Consider the following 7590-nt stretch of genomic DNA (forward strand, 5'->3'; position numbering starts at 1 on the left):
ATCTAGATCTCTTATCCACAGGACACTACAGCTGTATATTGAGAACATTTTCCCTATCTATATGTTACCATTCATGGGGAGATGTTCAAATATAGTGTCTTGTAGGTAGGAGACCTGAGCTCTTATCTGAGAACGTAAAACTTGTGACATGGCTAAGAGAAGGCAAATCTTTGCCTTTACCTGAATGGGATAGCTTCTCTTTATCTTTGATGAGCCAATTACTATTCTGTGACTAAGAATAGTTGTTATTTTCACGGGACTTAGTGGCAACATGAACAGGAGGAGATAGAAGTCTGAAGTTACAAGAGAATTCGTGAAAGTAAAGTCGAATCTCAAGGATCAATTACCTATTCCAGAAGTAGGAGAGGACCTTAGCATTCTTGACTGGTGGGTGAAAATTACCTACCCCCGTTGTGTAGCCCTTCTAAGGAATTTAAATAGACAATTTAAAACGAAATCTAGGCAAATTTATAGCTGCAAGGTTGGAACTTGGAAGCAGGGCTGTCAATTGGACTGGATTTAGTTCGATTTGACCGTCCAATCTGTTCAAATTTATTTTAATTTAGATTTGTACTAACTCAAATTTAGTCCATTGATATTTATATTCTTATCTTATCTTCTATCAATGGATCAGATATTGTCTGAATCCAACCCAATTTAATATAAATTCAATATGAATGGACCAGGCCCAATCCAATCCAATAAATATTTTAGACCATTAAATCTGAACAGGTCTAATTCAATATATCTTATTGGTCTGTCTAATTGATCTAAATTAATTTTAGTTTTGACAAGGTCTAATCCATTGACACCCATACTCGAAAGATGCCTGCACCTTTTGCATATCGAAACCAAACAAAAGCTCAAAAGCAAATGTTTGAAGGAAATAGATTATTGTTATCGTGAATAGCTATACATATATAACAGTAACGATCATCTACTAGCTAGAAACCAACAGTTTCACAATCACAGCACCCATCATTTTGAAGTACTACTATCAGTGGTCCTACAATGAAAATAAGTAATAAAATATTCAGAACTTCAATATATCAAATAGAGAGATAGACAAAATTTGAATATAAAAGATACGATGAAATATGTCTAATTTTCAAAATAGACTACCGTTTGACATGATCCATCATCCCGAAGCACATATTATCAATCGCCCCTACTGCTAAGTCGAGTAAATAGTATGGCTTTACAGTAAAAAATTACAAACTTCAATATATTTTGTCAAATTCACAAATAAGGAGACCTGTTAATGATATCAAAAGGGTAAATTTTTTAAATTAGCCTTATAGTTTAGTTAATTAATTAATTCTATTTTTATTATTTATATATTGTTTTAAAGTATTCCTACTATTTCTGACAATTGACATTGTCGGTAAATACTAATGGAAAAGGCGAAATGTTGAATTTACTTTCCACTATTCATCAAATTTTCAAAATAAAACTTAATTAATGAAAAATTTTAGAAACTGGAGCTCAGGACACCGGGACCAGAAATTAACTATGAATTTAGGAGAAAAAAAGGCCAAATCCGGAATGATTATCTAAGGAGATTATGCAATACAGGATGCTGTAGAGGTGAACAACCAAAGGTGAGGTTGAGCGACAATAGAAAAAAAAAAAAAGAAAAAAAAAGAAAAAACAACTGAGTGCTTGAGAGAGAATTTCTGTTTTCTTCTTCAATTGTTTTGATCGGTTTTCTTCTTCTCTTCTCTCCATCTCTGATTCCCACTCATCTGTCTTTCAAAAATTGTTTTTGGGTTTGTAATTTTGGGGATTTTGCGCAGGAAAAAAAAAAGGAGCAAACTTTGAATGGATATTTGGAAGCCAGATGGTTCAGAATAGAGATCTAGGTTATCCTTCTTTTTTTAGTCAAATTCTTTTATGTTAGTTTAGATCTTCTTTTTCTTTTTCATCAACTAAGAGGGTTGTTTTTCTGTCCCTCCAGTTTATTTTCTTGAGTTTGGCTTCAGTCAGGGCAAGCCCATTCTCACACGTTTCAACAGCCTCTTGTAATCTTGCATTGGGAATATCTACTCATGAAGTAAAGCACATAAGTAGGGAGATATTCCCAATGCAAGGCTGTAAAGGTTGTTCGAATAGGCTTTGCTCTATTTTCTTAGCTTTAGAGGTTTTCTTTTGTTTGAACCTCTTTCATTTTTTTTTTCACAACTCTAACATGGTTCTTTAGTTTTGATAAGAAGAAGGTTGGTTATAGGATCTTTTGAAGATTTTCTCTTGTTTAGACCTTTTTTTTTTTAATAAAAATTTCATTTTTCATCGTTGAGAAGGCATGGCGGCAGCTACAGATATTTGCGGTAGAAAATGGCCCTGTTTTTTCAGATCTCCTTGGGGAGGAGCTCATGAAAGGAACCTTTTTATCAAAGGTGCTTCACCAAGCTCCTCTGGAATCCCTTCTACCCCTTCACTGGCGTTTCTTCCGTAAATGTAATTTGATAAAGGGCAGAGACCCGAGTTCAGCTTTAGTCGGGGCAAAGCCCATTCTTTATTGCCTTGCATTGAGAGTATTTCCGTACTTGTGTGTTTTATTTCATAGAGAGATATTCCCAATGTAAGGTTGCAAAAAGCTGTTAGAATGGTGTGGGCACAGATTTGTCCTGATAGAAGCTGATCTCTAGAGACTGGGGCTTCCGTCCACAGGGGATGTCCGGTGGCCTTCTCAATCACCATACACCGAAGAACTCAGACATCAACAGAGAATCCTTGTTCATCCCCACGAGTGACTTCAGGTGCCATGAAAACTGGTGTCCCAGTAATGGATGCCCGGTTTACAAAAGAGGGATGAAGGGTAATTTTGGGTTTTAAAAAATTATACATCATGTAATGTCACGTTTGTATGAATTTTAACAGAACATTAAGAGACACTAACAACAAGGGTAAAGTTAGTCAATTGTCAGAAACAACATGGACGGTTTAAGACAATAATTAAACAGTAAGAATACAGTTTATCAATTAGCTAAACAATAAGAATAATTTAAGAAATTTGCCCTATCCAAAACTCCACAGCCTGACCTCATATTCAATTTGATTATCTTGGATCCGGTCCTTCCGAATTCGAATGAATCATATACAATTTCAAATTGGATTTGGATGGGACTTGTAGAACTCAATTGAAAAATGAATTGGATTCAATGTACCTCTTGATCCAATAAAAATCAGACTCCGACATAATTATATATTAATATATTATATAATATAATATATTAACGCCTTTGTTCATTTTTATTGAACTTTTAAGTATTGTTGTGAATAAAAAATATAAATCCTTGTTTGGAATAAAAATTTAATCCTTTTGTAGCTTTGTATATTTAATACATAATTAGGCTTTAGAACAAGACAATTTTTGTATTGGGTTTGCAATAAATCCATCAAAGCCGGATGAAATTTGAAATCCAAAAAATCCGATCGAAGTCAAACTCAAATGCATTGTTCATACATTCAGATGTCATTATTTTCTTATTGGATTGAACCCGGATTTAACTGGATCCAATCCTAATTCGATTCAATTACAAACCTACAAACATGCAAAGAAATAAAAATAATAATGTTGACAACATCCTAATTAAACACTACATTACCACCAAAAGTAAAAATGATAATAATACTGAGGTCCCGTTTGGTTCATAGGAATGGGGTCTGGAATTAGAATTAGAATGGACTATTCTAATTCTAACTGTTCAATTGGATAGAATGGGAATTCCATTCTCATTCGTCCTGGAATGGCATTCCTCGTTTGAGGAAATGGTCAGTTCCTGTCTCTCCATTGAGAATGAAATCTCATTCGTACTGATTCTAATTTTCATTCTCATCCTTGTCTGAACCAAACAAACTATAAAAATAAACCATTCCGATTCTAATTCTAAAGGATTTCAATTCAAATTCTGACTGCAAACCAACCAGGCCTTAAAGACCTATCAACAACACACAATGTTGAAACAAAAAGAAAACTAACAAAATAATCAATCAAGCCAAATCAATTCCATGACATATAATAACATTCGAGGAGGCCAAACTAAAACACGAGTACATCAACCTAAAAACATTAGGCCAATTCCGTGACACAACCCCGAATTAAACCCATCACCAGTACAAATCTATGTGAACAACATTTTTGAAAAAAAGAAAAAAAAAAGAACAGATGGGATCATGGGAACAAAAAAAGAAAAAAAAAACAATAATAAAAGAGATAAACCTTCATCGAAGAATTGATAAAGCACACAAGCCACTGATCTCCGTCGCCAAATACGGTGCATCAATATTAACTAAAATTTTAAAAATAAAAGAAGCTTATTCCTCCATCAGCAAACAAAGGATCCAATTAATCCATGATCACCGAGTATACACCTGAAACGATTCTCAAACATGAGTTTTGGTAAACCAAAACATAGGAAAAAAGAAGAAAATCGCATGAAAAAAACTGGTTTTAAAGAAGAAAATTAGACACATAAAGTTGTTACAAAGTAAAAAAATGTAAAATACACCATTAAAGAAACAAATAGGACACAGAAAGTTCTGATAATCCTGTATAATTGTCGAATGGGGAATCCGATCCTTCATTGCCAAAGTGACTAAACTACCGCCAAAAGAACACCGCAACTCAGAGACAACATGCCTGAAACCAACAAACCAACTCTTCCCATACCATGTCTTTTCTGCATCATAGATTTTCCTTACAGATAAAAAAACTATATTATTGGAGAAACCTTGGTTGTTTTTCATACCTTGAGTGTATTTGGTTGAATACAAAAGCGATGGTTGTCCTTCTGCAAAAAACCCAAAGCAGTGGTTATAATTTTAGAGATTTTTAGACTGCACTCCACCCCAGAATTCAGATTTGAACTGCAGATCTACAACAGAATTCAAATCTGCGCCCCACCCGGTTTCGCCCCACAAATGCCCGACACACTCAATGTGCGCCACCTGTCCCTTCACACGGTTCCGCTAGTAGCGCATGTAGGGATAATGGGATGTCCGTTAGCCCCTTCCATTGCCCCCCAAAAGTCTCAAACCATTTCATTCGAAAGACTAGGGTATCTCAAAGTTCCCTTCTCACTTGTCAGAGTTCCCTTCTCCTTCTCCGGCACCAACGACCTACAACGACAACCGACGATACTCTTCAGTTCACCTTTTCACACATTTTTTATTTTTTTTTCTGATAGTTTTGTTTTCCAGAAATCAGAGAAACCGGCGGCAGAGTTCTCTTCTCCTTCTCCGGTTATCCACAGGTTATACCTCATTCATTGGCAATTTTTTGAGTGATATCAATCCTTCAGACCATGTTGCCAAGTGGAAATTCAAGGTCATTTGGGGTTAATTTGGCTCATTCCATGAAAGAAGCAAGCACCGTTTCGATCTCCCAGGGATGGACACAAGACTAGGCTTGAACATCAGACCCGAAAGAGAGTGTTTAGGCCTCAAGGAAATCCTGATTTTATGTCCATTTCCTCCAAAGGATGCTTGCACCCATGGAATGACCAACCAAAAGTAAACTCTTTGGGATCCTTCTCAAGAGCCCCATGGAGAGAGAGAGAGAGAGAGACCTGAAAGTCATTGTTGACCAGCATTCCAACGATGCAGAAAAACATTGGAGAAGATGGATGTTACAATCTGAATCTCCATTACCAGAGAATAGGTTAGGCCCTACTTCAATTTCTTGTACATGAGTTCAATCAGAGGAGACGTCAATCCATTAATCAGAGCTGCGCTGACTGTCATAGCGAAACCCACGTAATACTGTGTATTGGATTCAATAGCAGGGCGGTCAGAGCTTGCATGGAGGGCAAGAACTATTGCACCCATAGTCAACAAAACAACTGAGTTTATGGAGTAAAACATGAACTTTTGCCCAACCTGGAGAAATGCAAACACTATTGTGAAGATCAACTAAGTGGAACCTATCAAACCATCGGTTGAGATGGGTAGATGGGACAAACCAAAGCCATATAAGTAGTTGGTGAAGCTATTGACAAGGCCGAGAATTGTGTAGGCAGCAAATAGATAGGTATTCATGAATAAGAGCTTGGCATCTTTATTGCTTTTAACTCTGTCGTGAATTTCTTTGATTTCTAGAAAACGAAAAATATTAGAAAAAAAAATGTGTGAAAAGGTGAGCTAGAGAGTATCGCCAGTTGTCGTTGTAGGTTGCCGGTGCTGGAGAAGGAGAAGGGAACTTTGAGATACCCTAGTCTTTCGAATGAAATGGTTTGAGACTTTTGTGGGGTAACGGAAGGGCCTAACGGACTACTAGCAGAATCGTGTGAAGGGACAGGTGTCACACATAGAGTGTGTGGGGCATTTGTGGGGCGAAACCGGGTGGGGCGCAGATTTGAACTCCCCACAACAATTCAAAATTTATAAATACCTCCACTTATAACACCCATACCCGCCCATGAATTGGCATTAATTCCGAGCCGGCACCTACCCCCAACTATACGATGGAGCTAGGATTTCAAAGGTGGACTGAATGGTAAAAACCCCTATATTTTACTATAGAGCCTTCCTGGGTCTATTAGCTTGAGACGTTTTTGGATTTGTTAGCATTAATTGTTGCACAGTTGCTCTACTCCTTTAGGCAGCATTGGTTAAAGTGCAATTTTATTTGTATTAGTACAAATGCATAGGAGTGCAAATGAAAAGAATGGAAATTTTGGTTTAATTTTAAATAATAAATAATATATTATATATTATAAATGTATATATATATATTTATATAATGCATATTTATTAATTTATAATGTATAAAAAATATAATATATATAATACACATAAATATACATAAAATATATATAAAATATATGTATACTAGTCGGTTTTGTTAACCGTCAATTTTCTATTTTAATTAACCAAAATCTAACCGACCAATTTGGTTAATCAAAATTCCAGTTTGATTTCGGTCATTTTTTTCTGATCGATTTCAGTTTTTTTTTTGGTTTTTCTTGCTCGACTCTAACCAAAATACTCTTTTCCCTCATAATTTCCACCCCCATTCCTCTAGCCATTTTTTCTCTTTATATGAAAGTGTAGGGAGTTTCGTTACTCAATTCCACCATATTGGTTTATCAAAAGGATAATAAATCATCAACAAACATCGTATGGATGATACTAATGAAAGCATTATGAATTTTAATGCCTTCTGTAACACCCTCCAAATGAAACTTATCGAGAATGCGAGATAAAAGACAACCTAAGAGTCTATTTTGTTCATAATTGGGATCAAAATTGGAATCGACTTTGGAATAGTCTATTTCTGTAGTTTTATTTGATTCAAGCATGAATTGAAATAAACTGAAATGAAATTTCATTTTCAAGGAAGGAGAGCAAATGAATAATGACTATTTCCTCAAATGGAACAATGTTGGAATGGGAAGGAAATTCAATTTCCACCGAACCAAATAGTTAGAATAAACTCTTATTCCTATAAACTATAACAGACTGTAAGTTTTTAAGTTTTTTAAAGAGATTCTGAGTTCTCTTCGCTTTAAATGACTAAAATTGAAACCGGATAAATCTTAATTAAAATAATTTTATTATTTAATCATGTTATTCATTAAAAAACAAAAT

This window comes from Nelumbo nucifera, chromosome 3, assembly GCF_055504915.1.
Source record: "Nelumbo nucifera cultivar China Antique chromosome 3, China Antique-T2T, whole genome shotgun sequence".
Taxonomy (NCBI): Eukaryota; Viridiplantae; Streptophyta; class Magnoliopsida; order Proteales; family Nelumbonaceae; genus Nelumbo; species Nelumbo nucifera.